The sequence below is a fragment of the Coccinella septempunctata genome, chromosome 6 (assembly GCF_907165205.1).
Source record: "Coccinella septempunctata chromosome 6, icCocSept1.1, whole genome shotgun sequence".
NCBI classification, from domain to species: Eukaryota; Metazoa; Arthropoda; class Insecta; order Coleoptera; family Coccinellidae; genus Coccinella; species Coccinella septempunctata.
In genome coordinates, this window is record NC_058194.1 from 10,255,056 (window position 1) to 10,278,305 (window position 23,250).

General features: G+C 35.9%; 1 protein-coding gene across 4 annotated transcripts in view; it reads left to right on the forward strand.

The window, feature by feature from the left end:
* Positions 1-13,413: 13,413 nt before the first annotated feature.
* The window catches only part of LOC123315826, a 164,008-nt gene continuing 154,171 nt past the window's right edge, over positions 13,414-23,250 (forward strand). For 3 of the 4 annotated variants that reach the window (XM_044901697.1, XM_044901701.1, XM_044901700.1), the window contains exon 1: positions 13,430-13,545. The gene's annotated coding sequence lies outside the window, so the exon portion shown is untranslated. Of the gene's footprint in view, positions 13,546-23,250 lie in introns of all 4 variants that reach the window. The other variant, XM_044901698.1, reaches the window with a different exon arrangement.

Sequence of the window (23,250 nt, forward strand, 5' to 3'; positions counted from 1 at the left end):
ATTGAATAAAAAGACAGGGTTTCAGGAAGTGCTATTTAGAATTCAGGTCCGCTCATTCAAAAAGCTATACCCTGATATTCTAAACTCCACAATACGTCAGACGGTAGCGAATGTAAGAGAATTTATATAATGTTTCATCTGAATCGAAACGACTTATATTTCAGCTGGATATTTCCACAATCAGAAAGATTGTGAATGAAGAGGATGACAAAGAATTTCCTTCTATTGGGAGAACCAAAAAAGTGGTGGCATTTGAGAATTTTATGTTTGAGTGAATTAATGCGAAAAGTTCACTACAGGATTTTCGATAAATGTCATCGGATCGGAGACTAAGTTCCCTGAAATGGATTTTGCTATTTTTCATTTGACTTGTCCTATACAATGTAAATGTCTTAAGGTACTAATAAATACCTATTATTATTACATCAATGTATTAAGATGAATAGCCACAAATACTCGCACGTTGCCCTGTTACTTGTTTATTCATGTGAAATTTTTGTTCAAAGGTGAAGTTCATCTTAACTTGAAACTTCCTTCAATTCCTTTTACTTATATTGATGCAAGATGATTTTTGTTGAAGAATTTAATATTCTTGTAATTATCCGTTAATTCCTTCGGGAGATACCCATTCCCAACCACTGCATCATATGCATTTCATTTTCGGGTTAATATTTTTGAAATCTACAAATGATGTAAGTCAAAGAAGATAACGAACATTAACTCTCATCAAGCTAGTGCATATTATGATATTATACAGATCTCTTGTATTTTCCATGCAAATAACTGGATTTGGTATGCCTTCAATCAGTTTGTATAAACTTCAATTATGTTCGTCACATATTTTCTCCAGAGATTCGACATTGTGATAAAATACGTAATAACAGAAACTTTTACGTAGAACGGGCAACATAGTGCTGATTTAAAACCCAAAAATCTTTTGACAAGCTTCATAACCCCACATTTTCGTACTATACAGAGTGAAATATGTCAAATTTCCATGGCCAACCGACTGCTAATATAAATGTGAATGAAGTATAGTTTTCATATTTCCAGATTTCCTCTTTATCTATTTCAAGATACTATATTATAAAATAAATAGTTAATCATTAAATATTATGCCTGTTGTCATTTTTTCACATTACTCTATGGACAGATGACGTTGACTTATGACAGACTTGTGATTCGTTGGCGGGAAAAGCACATAATTCTATGCCTATAATTTGATCCTTGAAATTAAATCTGAAACATCTAGTGGGTTGCGTCTGGCAGTCGGTTGGCCATGATATATTTTTCTCAAGTTTTTGTAACTAGAGCGGAGTAAGGTTGGCACTCATGAAATAATGATAATGTCATAACGCCGTTGCCACAACTAAAATAAATTTTTATTGAGAAAATGTCGAAAGTGTTTGGAAGAGAGAGAAGACAGGGTTTCAGGAAGTGCTATTTAGAATTCAGGTCCGCTCATTCAAATATATTTATACCCTGATATTCTAAAATCCACAATAAGTCAGACGGTGACGAATATTCTTCTTCTTCTTTCTTAGTAATTAAATTCTAGTCTTTAAGTTACCTTTTCGCATTTTAGTTTTAGTTTATAGTTTTTGTAGATTTTCTATTATTGGGCGCTGCCTGTTGGAAATAAATCCTTATTATTATTGGCAAATTCAATGGAGAATCAGGCTCTTCCTTTGCATTAAAATGGCTTTGACAAATCGAGTTTTAGCTGCGTTGCACAATTGGCCCGATGCTTTTTATTCCAAACAGCGAGCACGAATTTAGAAAGAGCAGCAAATCATTGGTTGAGAGGAAGAAATAATGAAATGAAAGACTGAAAAACATTCAGATCTGCCTTCACCAAAACGTTTATTTCTTGTCGAAACAAGACAGAATGTTGGATAAAAATAACCGATCGAGTACAAGGTAACAAAGAGAATGTCTCTTTATTCTTCCATGAGAAAGTTTCTTTATGCAGAGAACTAGAACTCTTTTTCGAAGAAATTAAGGAGCGAGTTGTTATCGAATTGAATTTCAAAGACACGGCCAATTTCCTGCTATCAGAGTATCACAAGGATGAGGAAGATTTATTCCTAGACATCCTTGATTATGAAAGAGTTAACAACTTAAGAAGAGTAAGGATTCAAGAGAAGAAAGAAACAGACCAAATGAAAGAACAGAAAGGAGATATCAAAAAAGTCAAACTGAATGAATAAAGATGTTACAATTGCAACGGAATTGGCCATAGCTTAGCACAATGCACTAAACCAAAGCGTCCGAAGGGGTCCTGTTTCAAATGTGGTTCTGCAACGACGAAAATGATAATTAACAACGCAAAGATGATATTCTTCACGCTGGCGAATAAGTTATGTATTATATAATTATCTAATAATTCTATGACCTTGTATCATACGCCGAACTGTAATGGTAACCCGAATTAACCTCTGCTGAAACTCATGCACATGCTATGTTGCTTGATATCTAAAAATGTACCTATTGCTGATGAGATCGTGTCCCTGAGGATAAAACCAAATGTTTCGAAAGCTTGGCGTCTTATGAATTCAGAGTTAGGTCTTAATGGCGCATTTGATAGATATCAATTATTAAATAATATATTCGATTTTTGGTTTTCGAAAAATCAAATACTAGCGCAACCAAATACGATAAATTTTAGGCGTTCTGTGAGGAAACCGTAAATTCATGAACAAAGCAAGAAAAAACTCCCAAATAATCTCAAAATTCTTTTTGAGGACACAATATGAATTTTTCATCATATAACTTGGATTTGATAGACGGCACAATTCGAAGAATTGTAAAATGATTAATGCGGCCGACAGGCACAAAATGGATTTGAGAAATTACTTTTCCACCGAAAGAGTTTTTTCGAGTTCCTATTGACGAGAATAGCAAGGATTTCTATTCCATTCTACCAAAATAAATTTAGGAAAGCTATAAAAATTATATATTTTTTTTCACATAAAATATTCATGTCCCCCATCGATCTCTCAAAAACTCAGCACGTCTTGTGTAAAAATAAATGCAAAAAATTATTCTAAGCAATATCAATACCTCTGATTATATCCTCAATCCTTTGATCTTGCGCCAAATCGGATGATCTTCAAATTTTGATTGTCTTGAAATTGTTCTACACTTGAAGATCTAGTTGAGATAATAGTTGAGAAATAAAGAGTTGCTTCATTTCGAATTTCAAACAGAAGTTTGGATAAGGATAAAATAGGAGATGTGACCTACAAGGAAACTTCTAACCAACTGGATGAAGAATCAATATGCATTTAAAAGATGATATGATGCGTAATCATATTCGTGAAATATTCCTACCAAAGATGTGCCGATACACGTGTGCATCTATTTTACTACCGAAAAGTTGGTCGGTACTTACGTCGGAATGTCTTTGATCTCAATTAGGGAATCCAGACCACGTCACTTTCAACTGTCAAATATGGCGCTTGGTTGGCAAACAGAGATTTGTGTTTCACTTAAATTTCTTAAAAAAATGGTGAATATCATTATAGATAATGTATATACACTAAGGTCGCGTTCTTATTCATTCAATATATAATTTAGAAAATGTTTTTTGCGTTGCATGAATTGAAATTCAATAATTATGGGTTTCGTGAGTTCAGAGCATAACATCATTGGTGCTTTTTCACATAATTCTCTCCGCTGTTTTTTTTACAAAACTTGCGTGGATCCTTTTCATTATGTAGGACCTTTTGTCAAATAATCAAAATAGTATTCTCTATAATTTCTTCATAGAATGTTACCATTTTGGTGTAAGTATCGTTCGATTTGATTAATGGAAATAAATCATGCAAACTTGTTTGCACCGTATTCATTAATTACTGAAGTACAACAAAATTTATATATCTATGTATATGTTTTTAGTATAGCAAATAAATGCAGATCAACACAATTGAGTTTTTCTCAAATATTTTTATTATTCAAACATACGTCAATTTTACTAATGTGAGTATCATTTGATTGTTAGGACTCAGTACTGTTGTAAATGTTGATGAAATGTGAGGTTCTATTTCTGGAAAAATAGCTGCTTTGATGAATTTACGATGGAACCCACAATAATTCTTCTACAAAAGTACATTATTGATATTGTCCATTAGTCACCGAGGAGTGTTTTCAACTTTCTCTTCTAATTCTTCTATTTTCCTGGTGGCAAAGTTGAGCTGCTCGACTTGTGTACTTAATATGGTCATTGTCAAGTCTGTTCGTTTAGCACATCCTCTCAATCTGCCTTCGCTGCAAACGTTACAAACAACACAAAATACTTTAATAAAAATCAATCTGAAACAACCAAGATCACATTCCACAGAGCTGCTATATGAGGAGACTGAATTAATGAACATAAAAAAATTTTTTGTGAATCAGTGCATAATAAGAATGTATAGAAAACAGAATATGTATGAGCAGAGAAGAGGAGGGGTGACTAGATCGGCATTAAGATGTCAAAAACACTGGTGTGTGCATTTGTCACTTTTTGCAAGCATCAACATTTCAGGAAATCGGGGATATGGGATCAGTTTCGTGGCGGCGCCACCATGTCATTTGCTTCGTTCTATCCTTATTCTACCAAAGGAAGTCCAATGATCTCTCGTGTTATTTTGTTTTGCGTTGATATATCGAATATCGATCAACGAGTTCAAAATATGAACTGGCCCATTTTGTCAGCTGTTAAGGATTATTTGTGATTTACACTTTAATTTTCTTTGTGAAAAAATCTGTCAATATTTTCAACACTATCGAATAAGGGTTCGAAGGAGTATTTACTATTTTTCTTGAGGGGGATAATTCAATATGATATTAATAAAACACAGTTGATTGGTCAAATATCCAATATATTCAGTTGACGGAAAGGGAATTTTCACTATATCAACTCGGGAAGAATATTTTAAGTAACAGACTCGAATAGATTTATGTATTTCTGATTCTCAATACATGCTCACAATTCACATTACGTATTTCCAATACAGTTTCTTTGAAACATTGCTGAAGTTTCCATAAAACTTAGCTATATCGGTCCCGAATATTCGTTCATCTCATTTAGTTCTGCTTCAAATTCCAACAACACCGGATTCTTAGCTGTAGTTCTTGATTGTCCATACAGAAAACTGAACGACTTGTTGAATAAATGAATGTTCCACATCCCTTTCTCGAAAGTAAAATATTTTCACACACCAATAATCGCTTATAAATACAACATATTCGTAAGTTGTAGGAAAGTATTCAAATTATTTTAAAATATCAATTGACAATGCTCTGTCAAATTCCAAACAGCGCTACCTACAGTGGGAAAAACGAAACTGATCCCATATCCCCACGAAATTAAAAACAAAATCGAATCAGTGGATACACCAGAGTTTTAGACATCTTAATCGGCATATTGTATGAATTTTCATGTTCAACATTTTAGAAAGTCCGTAACCCAGAGATCATTTATGTATTTCGGTCCTAAATTCTTCAATATCATTCCAAATGACCTGAAAAAGTGTAGTAGAATTAATTACTTTAATTATCACTGATGTTGGTTGGTGATTCGGGAGTAGATTTTTTATTTTTGTTTTTTTTTCCCATTCGGCCGTTATCGTTTCCTCCAAAATGCACCTCGTATTACACTGCCATTATCTTTATTCGTGTACATTTATAACAAAGCACCAGGGAATGTTCAGGGGTACAAACAGACGACTGCCTAGGTACATTGTGCGTTCTTGTGGTGTTTCATATATAATTTATATTTAGAATGTGTGTACTATTAATGTCGAAATAAATTTGATTTGATTCGATTCGATGTACAAATTAATCACATCGTGCATTTCGAATCAAATTCACAACCATTGCGAAAGGAATAACATCATCGCCATGCAACAGAAAGCCTAGTTGCACACACACCGATTTTGGACGGCCCGGAATAAAATCGGCCGATATTTTATCGGTAGCAGTTGCGAGCACACTAACCGGATTTTTACCGTCCAAACGATCATCCAAACGAATTCGACTGAAAGGGTCGGTAAAAAGCATTGAACTCAAGAAAAAACTACTTCTTGGGTTCAATGGTAAACAATCGGTGCTTTTACAAACGTGTACTTAGTCACGTACGTCACTTCATCCCGGTATTGCCGGTATTGGACGGTTTCTCACCGGCATTTTACCGTCACCGATCAGTGGTCGGCGTATGTGCAAGGTCCCGTTCCCACACGTGGTTCACTATTGGAATTTGGACGACCGATATAAAATCGGCCGTCCAAAATCGGTGTGTGTGCAACTAGGCAAAGGATGCACCAAAGACAGCCGAGTGTGCAAAGAACAGCTAATAATTGATTCAGTTATCTGCAATTAAGCGTTCTCCAAGCAGAGGAATCTTCACGCTGCGTACATAGACTACAAAAAAGCATTCGATTCTATACCCCACGAATGGCTCTTGACGATCTTGAAGATTTACAAGGTGGATCCCAATATTGTTGAGTTCCTGAAAAACGCCATGTCAACCTGGCGTACTAGTCTTCAAATGAAAGCAGCAGATTGCTCCATTACAACAGGACCTATTCCAATAAGACGCGGAATTTTCCAAGGAGACTCGCTGAGCCCTCTGTGGTTCTGCATGGCCCTGAATCCCTTGTCTCATAGATTGAATTCTACGGACTACGGATTTTCCATCAAGAGCGGCAGTAGAACTATGATGAAACTGAATCATCTACTTTACATGGACGATTTGAAACTCTTCGCATCTACCAAAAAACAAAAGCAACGGATTAGAAAAATGTCGACTGCTGAACATAACGAGAGAGAAAATAGAAGATGGTACGTTCAAACTCAAGGAAGGTGCAGAAATTGAAGCATTGAGGGAAAGAGACACATACAAGTATTTAGGCATAAAACAGGCAAGAAAAATCAATCAGACCCAGATGAAGAAAGAATTAACGGAGGAGTTTACCCGAAGATTGAGAAGGATAATGAGAACTGGACTTAACAGCAAGAATCTCATAAAAGCGATTAACACCTACGCTTGCTCGGCGCTGAGCTATTCATTCGGTATCGTCTCTTGGACGACCACCGATTTAGCAGCCTTACAGAGAAAAATGAGGACGATGCTGACTAAACACAATAAACATCACCCGAAAAGCTCAATAGAGCGGACAGATCTGCCACGACATCTTGGGGGTAGAGGAATTGTTGATTTGTTCAACCGTTTGTCCCAGGAATTGAAGGACTTCGAAAATATTTCCTGAGCAAGGCTGCTTCGTCAGAACTCCATCTAGTTGTTTGTGTTGCTGATACTTCTACACCGTTAAAGCTACAGCAGGACCACTTGGGATCCGTCGAACACTCTGCAGAAAGTGAAATGCAGAAACTGGTGCCTTCCATGCAAACCTTTGCATGGAAGGCACCAGAACGAGGTCAACCATGATTACGTCGACATATCTGCGTCGAACTACTGGTTGACTTCCGGAAGGTTGTTTTCTGAGATAGAAGGCTTCATGCTTGCCATCCAGGATCAGGTGATTTCAAGAAGCAATTACATGAAATATATCGCCAAGGATGCCTCAGTGGCGGACAGTGGCGATAGCTGTCGTTATGGCTGTGCGACACATGAAACTATCCAGCACATCACCGGGGGATGTCAGAAGTTCGCGGGCACGGAGTACAAAAATAGACATGATGCTGTTGCAAAGATTGTTCACCAAGAATTGGCACTAAAACACCAACTTCTAAGTTCGAAAAAGGTTCCTTATTACAATTACCATCCGGATGCTGTGTTGGAAAATGAACATCACAAGCTCTACTGGGATCGCACGGTTCTGACAGACCGGAAAATAACCCACAATAGACCAGACCTCATATTGCTCAATAAGGATGAGGACAGAGCACTATTCATCGATGTGGCGATTCCAAATAATAACAATCTTCTAGATAGGCACACAGAAAAAATTTCGAAATACAGAGATCTCGAGGAACAAACCAGAAGACAGTGGAAGCTGAAAGATATCAAGACCATCCCTATTGTCATTTCATCTACAGGCCTGATACCGAAGAAACTACTGGAGAACTTGAGGAAACTTCAGTTGGACGAAAATATTTATAAAGTCATGCAGAAGGCGGTACTGCTCGGAACGGCGAGAACTGTACGCAAGTACATGGGGAATGCAGAGGAACACCGTCTGCGCCGACAGGAAGTGAGGGTGGAGCAGGAATCCAACCTACAAGAGGGAGGCGAGGAGCGTCCCAGACCCGACCACCACCACGAGCCCGAAAACCTGGAAAGAGCTCCAACAGAACTTAATCCTTTTGATATCTGAGATATCTGGGATAAGTGAATTTTCCTCTGGAGAGGAGTGTGAAAGCCGCAAGGCTAAAGTCATAGTTTATTGATCTTATTAGACAACAAAGTGCATTGGACAGGTCCAAATAATAAATTCATTAATCTATGGTAAGTGACGGGCAATCATTACAAAACTCTACTGTAAAATAGTAACATCTATTAATTAACAAATCCTCGATTTTCTTTTTGAATGTTCGCAATTTGGGAGCCTTCAAAGTTTTAGGTAAACAATTATACAATCTTATACTCTGGTACATAGGAGAATACTCAAATTTTTTTGTTCTATGCTTATGTATAAGCAGAATTTCTTGGTTCCTTGTACTATATTCATGGTTGTCACAAAATTTGGTTCAATTCAATTTTCTTTAGCATATATTAAACATTTGAATATATATTCTTCTAAAAAGTATAATCATGGTTAATATCAATCTTACATATTTGTTTTTCTTAAATTTTCACTTACCGAATGTGAGGTTTATTTGTAAACTTTCATCAAAGCTTCAACATTCGTCATTTTGATTTTAAAAAACATAAACATAAATCTAGTCACAAGGAATAAAATAATTTAAAGTACAATAAAAACACACAAAAGAGTTTGTTTTGATTCATTTCAGTTTTTGTTAATAAGGTTATGTTACTTTTTGTTGTTTTGTGGTCCGTTGTTCACCACTGAATATTGTTTCCATTGCAGTCTCCTGTTTTCTGGTTCCTTATTCATCTAGAGGGCCATCATAAAATTTTTCATGCATAGACATTTTCAATAAATAACTGTATATATTGCTCAATTTATTAGTATCCGTTTTCTTGTTTATTGCATTTTCGTTTTTATGTATCTGTATCATTTCATGTATTATTCTTTTATGATAATTTTTCTCTGATTTCAATATTTTTACGTTTTCAAAGTCTATACAATGGTCTAAATTATGTGCATGTGTTGCCAGTGCACATCTTTCATGTTGTTTTTTTTATGTCCGATTTGTGCAATGCCATTCTACTCTTGACCCATTGGGATGTTTGTCCAATATATTTTTTATTGCATGTTCCACACTCCACTTGGGCTCGAAGTTATCACCAATACTAGCACAATACGTCATGGACCATTCAATAGATTCAATCATAGTCAAGTTGCCATATAAAGTAGAGATTTCGAAGAAATTTGTCGACGATATCTTCATGATAGTTCCATTATTACATATAGGAACCACTCTGAAATGTTTCAACACTTATAGCAAAAATCTTCAATTCACCCTAGAAGAAGAGGATTATGAACAATCAGTACCATTCTTGGACACAAAAGTCGTAAGACAAAACAACAAAGTTAAATTAAAGTGGCATAAAAAAGAAACACACTCTAACAAAATCATTCACTTCAAATCTGGACACAACATAAATATAAAAATAAATATCATAAAACAGATGAAAAACAGAATTAATAAAATATGCCATGAATCATTCAAACAAGAATGTGAGAGAAAATTATCGGAACTTCTCAGACAAAATGGATATCCAGCCGGAATGGTAAATAAACTTTTATATGCAACACAAGAAACATCGAACACAGATACAGGAGCAAGAGAGAATGTTATATCTGATGGACCTCATTTAACATCGTACCCAAATATTTATGGCCTCACGAACAAGTTAAAGAATGTATTTAAACATGAAAATGTGAAAATTGCAGTTTATAATACCAAAACTGTTGGAAATCTTTATAGTAAAATAAAGGACCCCATACCTATACCCGTAACGAGTAATGTCGTATACCAAGTGGAGTGTGGAACATGCAATAAAAAATATATTGGACAAACATCCCAATGGGTCAAGAGTAGAATGGCATTGCACAAATCGGACATAAAAAAAACAACATGAAAGATGTGCACTGGCAACACATGCACATAATTTAGACCATTGTATAGACTTTGAAAACGTAAAAATATTGAAATCAGAGAAAAATTATCATAAAAGAATAATACATGAAATGATACAGATACATAAAAACGAAAATGCAATAAACAAGAAAACGGATACTAATAAATTGAGCAATATATACAGTTATTTATTGAAAATGTCTATGCATGAAAAATTTTATGATGGCCCTCTAGATGAATAAGGAACCAGAAAACAGGAGACTGCAATGGAAACAATATTCAGTGGTGAACAACGGACCACAAAACAACAAAAAGTAACATAACCTTATTAACAAAAACTGAAATGAATCAAAACAAACTCTTTTGTGTGTTTTTATTGTACTTTAAATTATTTTATTCCTTGTGACTAGATTTATGTTTATGTTTTTTAAAATCAAAATGACGAATGTTGAAGCTTTGATGAAAGTTTACAAATAAACCTCACATTCGGTAAGTGAAAATTTAAGAAAAACAAATATGTAAGATTGATATTAACCATGATTATACTTTTTAGAAGCCCCGAAGAAGCATTAAACAAATGCGAAAGCTCGGCGAAGAATAAAGAGAAAAAACACCAATATTCTCCTTAATTGAGTCAATAATCCTTACCTTATATTCAAAATATATATATATATATATATATATATATATATATATATATATATATATATATATATATATATATATATATATATATATATATATATATATATATATATATATATACATGGTAGAGAGAGCAAATTATTTTCAACGAAAACTGGTCTGCATGATGTACGAGAACTTAATCTGAATATCAAACGAATGATCCGTTTTTGAGCTATGAAAGCTCTGTTAAATTCTACACAGTTTCCGCAGAGTAAGATGTTATAAGACAGTTGACTATATACTAGGCTGTAGTGGATCTGCATTGATGAGCTGACAGGTAGCATGTCTTTCACTCTATTGATGGCATAATAAGAGTTATTGAGCTTTTTACAGAGAAAACTTATTTGAGTAGACCAGGTTAAATTCCTGTCAACATAAACTCCAAAAAATTTACATTCTTCAGCGAATTAATTAGGTCCTTTCGTTTGCATAAAAAGTTTAGCACTTTTCTACAATCGATTTTAGTATTCGTTTGCTGATAGCAGTTACACCAGTGTAGAGGAGGTGTAGTTTATCACCATCTCCTTTTTACTATGTGTATAGATAAACTACACTTCCTCTACACTGGTGTAAATCAAATCGAGTGTAGAAAAGTTCTATACTTTTTTGCAAACGAAAGGACCTAATTAGTACAACAGTCTCTACGGTGTAGTCTAATACCGAAATGAATGTAAACAGTTTTATTGACATTCACAACATACATATAAACTCATAATGAATTGTGAAGTTATAATAATGGGGAATTTTTTAATTTCTGCGGTCTGTACTAACTGAGGAACTTTAACTTGTTTAATTTTTGTTAACTTGTAACTGTTATAAATTGTTGAAATAAAGGTTATATCTATACCCCATTCACTTTTATTTTAGCAGTCAGTTGGCCATGGAAATTTGACACATTTCACTCAATATAGTACGAAAATGTGGGGTTATGACGCTTGTCAAAACATTTTTGTTTTTTAAATCAACGCTATGTTGCCGTTCTACGTAAAAGTTAGTGTTATTACGTATTTTATCACAATGTCGAGTCTCATCGGAAAATATGTGACGAACATAATTAAATTTATACAAACTGACTGAAGGCATACCAAAGCCAGTTATTTGCATGGAAAATACAAGAGATCAGTATAATATCACAATATGCACTAGCTTGAGGAGAGTTAATGTTCGTTTCTTCTTTAGCTGAAGTTTGAATACGTTACATCAGTTGTAGATTTCAAAAATATTAACCCGAAAATGAAATGCATATGATGCAGTGGTTGGGAATGAGTAACTGCCGAAGGAATTAACAGATAATAACAAGAATGTTAAATTCTTCAACAAAAGTCATTTTGCATCAATATAAGTGAAAGGAATTAAAGGAAGTTTCGAGTCAAGATGAACTTCACCTTCGAACAAAAATTTCACATGAATAAACAATTAACAGGACATCTGGCGCGTATTTGTGGCAGTTCATCTTAATGCATTGATATAATAATAATAATTAGGTATTTATTGGTACCTTAAGACATTTACAATGTATAGGACGAGTCAAATGAAAAATAGAAAAATCAATTTTCAGAACTTATTCTACTTTTCGCTTTAATTTACTCAAATATAAAATCCTCAAATGCCACAAATTTTTTGGGTCTCCCAATAGAAATAAATTCTTTGTCATCCTCTTCATTCACAATCTTTCTGATTGTGGAAATATTCAGCTAAAATATAAGTCGTTTAGATTCAGATGAAACATGATTATTATATATAATTATATAAATATTATATATAATTATATAAATTCTCTTACATTGAATATGTTCGCTACCGTCTGACGTATTGTGAATTTTAGAATATCAGGGTATAACTATTTGAATGAGCGAACCTGAATTCTAAATAGCACTTCCCGAAAACCTTTGTCTTTTTTCAATCACTTTTGGCATTTTCGTAATATTAATTGATATAAGTTGTGGCAACGGCATTATGACATTAACGACATTTCATGACTGCCAACCTTACTCCGTTATAGTTACAAAAACTTGAGAAAATTATTTCATGGCCAACCGACTGCTAAAATAAGTGTGAATGCAGTATATCTATCTATCTATCTATGATTCTATGATAATGGTGCATATCAAGTAGTTTTCAGAACGTGGATAATAGAAGGGTGTGTTGTGACGGCCACATTCTAGAACGCGACATTGGTTCGCAATGAAAAATATACAATATTGCATTTCATATGATACAAAATCTTGATTTTCTTATATTTCAAGTGTGTCTCTATTATTACTCTGTAAAACAAACACTTTGAGGCGAAATCATAATGTAGAATCACTAAACTCAGATATTATGAATTCTAATGACGAGACAGACGACGTCGACCGAAAACCCATCACTACTTTTCAACATTTCTGCAATAATTCCGGTTTTTTGAATCTGAACAGGCAAGTTCTGAGTAATAATCAATATTCATACCGTTATTGATTACTGATACTGCTTCTTAGTTACTATTTGTTTTGACAACAGTTGTCATGGGCCTACTTTTTATTGTCAAGAGAGTTACATCAGTCAAACGAATTGGCATAAAAACTTTGTCATTCAAATTTTATGTGAAGAAACAAAAAGCGAATCTTCTTCTACGGTACAATGTCACGACACTATTTTGGAAATCAGGTATGAGTTTTTGATTTATTCTGTCAATGTTTTTATTTCTGCCTTTACAGCTTCATTGTAAGTATATAAGAATCTTGTAGATGTCCTTGAGTTCAACAGAGCAACTCCGAAAACGGAATGAATGCCAAATATACAAACCGCCTAGATTCGGCTACTATTTTGCACACAGCGATTTTTTGTTCAGACAGGTGCAATGTTTTTTATTTTGACGAGTTAAGTTCAATAAAATTGGTTCAATTTCTGGAGCCGAATGTTAAAAAAAGCCACTTTGAAATGGCTATTTTCGCTCTATTCTCGATAAAGTTCATTATGCACTCATTATTTATAATTAGGTTAGGTTATGGTTTTGGAAGGGTTGCGTACGATGAGAAATAGACCAAGCATTTTATTCATAATATCGGGATTGTCATGAAGTCAACATTGAATTCTCTAAGAAAAAGATAACAATACATTGATTCTGCGGTTTGACAACGCTGCTCGGATTATTTTGATTAACTTATGAGAAGATTCGCAGGGTACTTACTGAACTTTGCCCAAAATATCATAATTGCTCTACGAAAGGAAAGAAACCAGCCGACTTACCTATATTTTATTATTTATTGATCGCTCCCTGCTTCAGCAACTATGAAAACCTCTAAGCAATAGAAAGAAAATGCTTTTTTGTATTTCAAAAAAAGATTAATTCACTAAAAAAATTTAACAATGAAAGATTTTTGCATCAATTGAATTATGTATATTGATGATTCGAAAGTATTTTCTTTGAAATAACAAATTCGGTGAAATCAAAATGTTCCATATTAAAATTATGTGAGGTGTGAGGATAAATTCAGATGCATACCAGCCGCTGATATGAATATCAACAAGTGTTAAGACCTGAATTGAACTAGCTAATTGGCCATCGTCAAGACCCCAAATGGAGTACGGCTCATCGAAGAAAAGCAGATGCTGACCATGGTTTCGGTCTCATTTGACCTCATCAGAGCAACATAGCTTTTTTCTCCGATGAAGAAACGGATCATGGTCAGCATCTGCTTTTCTTCGATAGATTTGGGCCTTGATGATGGAAAATTGGCTAGTTCAATTCAGGTCGTAACACTTGTTTATATTCATATCAGCTTGTGGTATGCATTTGAATTTATCCTTATTATTATATTCATTGCCCGTTTAGGCGAGATCATTCTTTATTATTATTGTACCGCTGCCACTGCCATAATTTCTGCCGTGATCTGAACGTGTTCCCGGACTTCTCAATTCGTCACAAGTCTGTTGTTCGCAAAGAGAATCGGCGTACTGAATTAGAGAAAATATGGGACATATGCTATTGTCTTCGTCTGGGTTTCTATCTGGAGGGGATTTAATCCGGCACCGTTTCATACTGGGTAGCGCTCTGGTAACTGTATAGTACTCAGTAGTCGCTGTGTTAGTGGATATTACTCAGTAATCAGCTCAGCTTGCCAGTATTGAATGAGTGTCCATCAATTCCAAACGTTCTATATCGGGGAAAAAAGCTATGTTGCTCTGATGAGGTGAAATGAGACCGAAATCATGGTCAGCATCTGGTTTTCTTCGGTGGAGCGTACTCCATTAGGGACCTTGACGATGGCAAATTGGCTAGTTCAGTTCAGATCATAACACTTGTTGATATTCATATCAGCGGGTAGTATGCATCTGAATTTATCCTCATTATTGTATTCATTGTCCGTTTGGGCGCGATCATTCCTTATTATTATTAAGGTAACAACTTCTGTTAAGCCGTAAGAGTGCAGTCTTAATATACATATATGTTCAATTGTTTGATAGGTTGCTCCACATTCACAGTTTCGCGAGGGTTGGTTATTCCACCTAAACAACATATCTGCGCAGACACCGTGTCCGTTCTAAATCTGTTTGCCGTCCTCCATATTTGGCGAGGCAGGTCGAATCCCGCAGGCACTTTTTGGATTTTTACGTAATCGAATACATCTGGCGGTGGGGTATCTTTCCTCCAGCCTGCTTCCCATTCCTGGAGGCCCCTGAAATCACTTTCCTGCAGTGCCTGTGCTATCCTGACTGGCAGATGTCTGGATTTTAATATGGTTAGGCAGTGGGTATATAGTCATTGATAGGCAACTCTGGGTTATCCATTATCTTTTTGTATTCTCTTAGGAGAGCCTCTCTTCGGCGGATATGTGGCGGCATGATGTGACTGAGAGTTGTGAGCCAATAGATTGGAGTAGATTTAATGCATCCCGTTATGATTCGCATGCTCCATACCGGAGCCCCGTATTCAGCCACGTTAAAGACGAGGTCCATTGCCGATCATCGCAGAGTTTCGGCAGTCGCCCTCCATGAAGTACGGCATAGCTTTTCCAGAATATTATTCCTAGTTTGAATTTTTGCAGCCGTGTTCTCTAGATGTTTTTTGAATCAGAGCGTTCTATCCAATGTAATACCCAGATATTTGGGATTCGAGTTATACCTAAGGCGTTCACCTTTCCAAAATATTTCAGGCTCATGTGTGGCCTGTTTATTATTTAAGTGAAAGAAAGAACACTTCGTTTTGCTGGTACTTAGGACAAGTCTCCATTTTTTATAATAGGTTCATACAGTCATACCTCGTATATAATTTCTCGAAGAAATAACAACTCTTAACGAATAGTATCTTACTGATTTTCCAAAAAGGACTTCTCATCCATCCAAGACTTTCAGCTGTTGTCGATAAATTATATGATGCTCAAAGGTTTTTGATCAGATAAAAATCAAATTTCATCTTATTCAAAATGAACTTCCAACAAGTAGAGACCGAATCAATCTAATACTCAAGTTTTTCTCTGCATAGAGCAGGTGGGCTTAGTACGATTTATCACCAAGTTCTACTAGATTGACTAGGCAGAAAAAAATCTTTGGTAGAAAGAAGCAGAGTGAAAGTTTCTGTATGGTATGGGTGGCAACCATAGAAATCATATTATATATTATTACTCTAGAATGCTAATCCAGTAGTAAGAAATGCGGCGAAAAATTGACAGTGGTCGTTAATACGAATGCGCATCATTAGTTTATTTTCTAGTAGAACGTTGCCGAATTACTGAATATTCTGTCGATCAAATCTTATGAAGAGGGGGCAATTCATGTAACGAAGGTATGTCGGACAACAACGCGTTTTCTTTCAGTCATTTGATTTTTCACTGTTGCACGATCTGCTCAGAGGTAAGAAGTTTTAAGTCACATTTTCTGAAATGTACTTGTGTACTTGTCTATCATATTGAAAATAATGAATGCAAAAAAAATTCAGAACTTGAATGAATTATCGAGTTCCACTGATAGCGAATTCCATTGATGGCATACAGTATTGCACTAGATCAGGATATTTCAAAATTGTTGCACGGAGTTTATAATATGCACTCAATGCTTAGGTACCTGTTCATCTAATCGAATCTGCGATAATATCGAATTGCATTAGTGATATTAAGTTTAGATCTTCTGGAATTTTTGTTGTGAGTTCCAAATATTTAGTAAGCACCAGTTGTTACCATGGAATTCGCTATAAAACTCCAATCTTCAGCCAATTCACGGTTTGGTCAAACAATCAATGAATACTCAATAATACCTCTATCGACAAATTTAGATTTGGACTTATAACACGCCACCTCCGAGATCCCGATATATTTTCATTGAAACCTGCAACATCTTTGTACTGATTTTCTAAAGCGGTGAACACATATGAGCGGCCGCGGCCACGATCACGATCACGATCGAGAAGCGTCCCATGCAAATGTCATATTCCGCACATAATATCACGATCTGTTCAGCGATATAGCGGCATTCAGTCGGGATGTCTCACGATCGTGATCGTGATCGTGGCCGCGGCCGCTCATATGTGTTCACCGCCTTAAACAAAGCATATATAAACACAATTAATCATCCATGCATGTATTCAATACCGACAAGAATTCCTGTATGAATCGAAAAATGAGTTTTTTCATCGAATGAAATATGTTTATTTCTCATTTATACCAAATAAACAATTCGACTGACATAAGGTAGGAAAGTCTAGGCAACGTTCGAGTTGAAATAAACTATTGTCGCGCATTCGCTTTAACGACAACTGTCAATTTTTCGCCGCTTTTTTTAATACTGGATTAGCCATTCTAGAGTAAGTATATATATTATGATTTCAATGGTGGCAACGAACATCCATATGATGTAAATATCCCAAGTAACTATAGAATGAACATTCCATTACCAAGAATAAAAATTCACATCTTACACATTTTCCACAAAAAAGAATCAAACCAGTATGGTTGATTATGCTTCTTCGTCAGAGATATATGCCTTTTCCTTGAAGCTATTCAACAAATATTTCCAGCAGACAATTCTACTTTTTAGTCCTCAAACAAACTGCTCTAAGCAACGAATTCCAATTGTTTCTCTTCCAACCTATGCCTTGATTCATTTAAATTTTTTCTTATCTGAGTATAGAAACAGATTTTCATTTCACCTACGGAGCCCTCCTTTATAAGACGAACACAAATGAAAACTACTTGAATTTACTCATATGAAATGGTAGGTAATTAAGATGTTGAAATATGATTATTGGATCATGCTTCAATGAATTTTTTGGTATTTAATGATTGTGTGGACTTGAAGGATCTGTGATACTTTGAAGGAACAAAGAATTCCTTTTTACCTGACTTTCCGAAGTAGTCAGTATGTAGTATAGATAATAAAGGATTTTCTCATCATTTGAGTTTGCACTGCATTCTTTTCAGATCCACGAAAAATTCATATATTCCAATAATTAATCATTAATATTTCTTCTAAATATTTATAGAGTTCACATATATTCATTATGTATAGGAATCTTCATCGATTCTTCATTCTGTAGTTCAGATTTAATTTTTTGGGGGGAGTTTCTCAATGGTCGAGCTTTCACTGAAAGTAAATTAATTCTTGAATATCTATTGAACTGCTAATTTTTTGAGTCATAATTCGAATGTGTATTCATTGTAAGGTGAAGAGAAAGCGTTAGAATTGTCAGATAGGACTCACCTGGAGGGTACAAAATTGAATGCTCCATGAAAAAGTTGTGAATACGCACCAGGTATCATATATTTTGTAACATTTGCTTTTGCAAAAATGTCAATAAAAACTAATAATTTCTTGGCTCTTTGTTGGTGGGAAACCTGAAAGAGATAAATAAATAAATAAATAAATGAATAAATGCTTTATTTTTCATTGCATTGTACATACAGATACATAAAACTGCAAAAGAAGGCGTCAAACATAGTTTACTAATCATTCATGAGTCTGTTGAAATAATCATTCGAAGAATATGGTTCCAACCTCAACAAAAAAATAAAGGTTGTTTAAAATCTATTAAATATTCTTCAGTTGATTGACACGATAAAGGTCAGGTTTATAGAACTGAAACTATTCCTTAAAACAATGCCGACTAGTTTCGATTGTATTTTAAAATCGTTCTCCGGGCTCTAAAATGAAAGATACATTTTCAATATAGCGTACACAACAAAAGTAAAGGGGGAACATTACTGAACTGTGTAAATATGATTTTTAATAAATGAAAAAAAAAATTTGAATGGTGATGAGATCACAGCTTTGAGTTGCTAAATATCTAGTTTGAAAACAAGAAAATGTGGATAACTCTCTTAGCGTTGATAGAAGATACTTCTTTTTGTGTTTATATTCACCTGAGGAGTTGAAAGAATTTCGGAAATTTACTTACAGTTTCAAATGGTCTGAGTCATGTGTTCAAAAAATTGAATGAAATACACCTCACAAAACATCGAGGGGTTGACTTCATCACAGATGAAGCAGTTCTGAGCAGAGCGTTCTGCTTTCGGTCTAATATCTGAAGGGCTTCCTTGGAGCACCTCCCATAAATCAGGCTCCCGTAGTCTGAGGCTGTACCAGGGACTTATATATTTTAAGTAGGACAGAGGGGTGTGCTCGCCACGTGGTTTTTCCCAAAGCTTTAATGATATTAAAGGCCTGCATGGCCTTGTTCTTGGCCGAATCCACCTGTTCACGCCAACGAAGGTTACTGTGTACATGCAATCAGAGGTATCTGTGTTGAGTCGCCCATGGTATCGATACAATACCAGACAATATGGCGGGAGAGTGGCAAGCTTCCCTGATTTAGTAAAAACCATAGCAGACGATTTTTCCAGAGAGAGGTGCAGATTTTTGAATTTCATCCAGCTGGTGAGTTGACCTAGGTCTAGAGTGAGCTGCTCCGACATCTGTACAAGGTCTGTCCCACTGATCTGGATGCATAGGTCGTCTGCGTATTGTAGGACTTTGACTGATGTCGATAAAACGCTAGGGGGAAAAATGGAGTATACGTTGTAAAGCAGTGGTGCTAGGGAAGTTCCCTGGGACAGACCCAACATGCATATTCCCGGAACCAAAACCGTAGATGAGGTAGAGTCTGCAATGAATAGGAACCTCTGAGTTAGTAGTGCCAGGATTAGGTTTGTTTCCACCGGTGATATACCTGCATTCACAATGTCTTTTTTCAGCTCCTGTTATGTCCAAAAACCGCGATAACCCTCTCACCCTTCGAGAAGGGTAAACATACCCCGTCAGTAATGCAAAGCAGTCATTGACAGAATCCGCTTCGGAAACCAAATGTAGGTCTGTGAAGTCCCATGCTCTTTTCAATAGTAAGTTCGACTCTATTCTTCAACATGGTTTCCATTATCTTAATCACACAGGGGGAGAGCTAGAGGCCTATAACTTGAGAACTGGTTGGGGTTTTTCCCTTTTTAAGGATAGGCAGAATCAGGGTGTTCTGAAATTCTGGTGGTACAGTGCCTGTCCTCAGACACTCGTTATCTATGTGCAAGAGAATAGTCTTGGCTGAGAGAGGCAGGTGTATAAACAGTGAGTAACTGAGCCCCTCTCAAACCGAAATGGTACGTTTTGATGGGATAAAGCGTATAGCAATTCATTAATAGTAAAGAGTTGAAACTCACCTGGTGAGTGTGGCCTGGAAGCTACTGGTGTACCGCCTTTGCTAAGTTTTTTGAGAATGCCCAACAAACATGTCCTTGATGGCGCAGGTTGCCTAACCCCCGTGGCTCTCCTGAAAAGCGTTTGGTAACCTTCCACATTTTATCAGTTTTCATGAATGAAATTAATTGCTGCATTCACTTTTGCAATGTTAATATTTTCTTCTTTCTCATAAGTATGCGTATACTGGCTCTAACTCTCTGTACAGACAAGAAATTTTGCAGCGATGGATGTTCCTTTCTGAAAGCCTTTCTTCAGGCATTGATGGCCCCTGAAACTCCATCATCTCACCAGTGTATCTTATATATTGGGGGTGTGACGCGATGTCTTTTGGGGCAGGTTTTTTCCGCTGCAATATCGATCATATGGAGAAAGTCGGCAGCATTCTAGATTGAATGATTGTTCATGTAGTCAACAACTTCTGCGAAGCACACTGACCAATTTGGGTTTTTGGTATTATACTTCCTGCAGCAGGGGGAACTTATATGTAGAGGGTTGTTTCCTGAGTCCCGTCCACTAATTTCTATCAACGTGGGTAACTGATCGCTCTGCCCGCAATCTTGTGACTGTCTATGACTGTCCAAGAACAATGCAGTGCCAACTCCGGTGAACAGATTGCCAGATCTGGGGCACTAGGGTTGGAATTGGGTGGTGTAGGTAGGTGTACCATTATTGAGAATAACCAGTTTAATGTCCTGCAAAAGGAGTTCAATGATATTTCCATATAGTGGGAAGTCAAATGTGAGAGGATATCTTTTACCTGAGATTGTGATAGTATGATGTCGGGTGGAACATATACTGTGCCTATGCACACACCAAGAACGTCAACAAATTCCAAACTTTGGACTCTACGCTCTAATGTGTTTGGTACTTCAGGTATTCTCTCTCACAATGATTGTATGAAAAAGAACGAATGTTCCAATGGAGAAACTTGAAGGTGAATACTAGAAGTGGCGACGACAACTATCCGACAGACCACACAGCATGCCGCCAGTCTAGATCTCATCTCCTGCTGAAGCAGTAGAAGGTGTCTCCTGGCTCCAGTCCGAGATGGGTAGACTTTCCTATAAATCCATGTTAACATCTTGTGAGTTGTAAAGTGACATATGGAGATAATCTTCGTCATTACTGTTCTTTTTCATAGGAGATGTGTTTGGATCGATTTGAGAGGAAGAAATTGTCTCTTCGGTTATGACTTTTTTTGTTGTGGGTAGGAATTGAGTATCTAGAGGTGTAAGTCGCTTAAGGTATGATGGTGAGTAGTTGAATAATGCTCTTTCATGAGCTGCTCTATCGTAACCAATTGTTTTTCTCCCTTTGTTTTTTGATATTGATTTATTATTAGTTTTGGCGACAGAGGTGGAGGACCTAGCATTATTATTTTTAGGGTTTGAGGTTTCAAAGATTTGTATTGTGGGCCTCCGGCTTGTAAATGCAGAGGGTAGAGGCCGTCTGGGGTTTTGGTTGCCAAATTGGCTTCATATCGTAATAGATTATCTACTGCCATAATTTCACGCATTCTGAGCTGTCTATTATATTCTTTACAATTACGATAATTGGAATGGTTGGGGCCTAGGCAATGTATGCATTTCGGTTGTTCTTTGCAGAGATTTTTTGTTTCATGATGGCTACCGCAAGTAACGCATCTAAAATTACCTCTACATTGTGTTTTGAGTTTTGACAAGACCGTATTCAAGGCATCTGTAACATTGAATGACAGGGGGATGTACAATTGCACTACCGCTCTGATGATATACAATGGGCTATTTTCCTAAATTTCAAAATCAAAATATAATTTTTTTTGAATTTTAACAAAGCGCATTTTGTCTGTGACCACTTACAAAAATTCTAATTTCAGAAGTGTTCTCTTATGAACGTTCTACGTTTTTTTCACAATCCCGCAACGCCCATCGAGACAATAATGGTTATGAAAGTTTTCTGATCACCATTGACTTAATAAATATCAAGTGATCACATTTGACAAGAAAAACAAACAATGACACAAAAATTCATCGGTTTTAAGAAGGTATAGACACAGATTTCATAAAAAAATTTGTAATCTCTTGATCGGTTCCACTGTTGTCGAATCAACAAAATTTACTAGACTTTAGTAAAAGCATTCTACGTCACAAGCTTTTACATATTTGAATGTTTACTAAGTTTCGAAGGTGCATTTCTGAAATTCCGGAATTTTGAAGCGAATCTTTTACGTGTTGGATAAGTAATGGAAAAGGGTTTCCATAAATACTTTTGAATTCGATTTTGGAGTTTTAGGAAACTTTTCCATTCTTGATATTTGGGGAGGGTTGTACCTTGGAATGTAACAAGACAAGTTCCCGTAAGCATCCCGGTACTAGTGTCTGCATTTCTCATGTTGAGTCTGAATCTGCATTCTCTGACAAGTGGAGCGTTGGGCATGAATCCCTTATCATCCAATAACAAGTCATCATCTGTAATATATGATCCTATGTCCCTAACAATATCCATGCACGTTACCATACGTGTATGGTATGTATACATTATATTGGTCTTTCGAAAACGTATGTTTTTCAACAAACTTGTGTCTTTTGCTTAGAATGCATCCTTAGAATGTGGCCGCTCCATCTGAGTCGGGCCTCGTTACTTGAGTCTCAATTGTTGTACAACTCGGGCGCTGCAAGACTTCTTCATTCGAAACTTTGTGGAACCATCCGA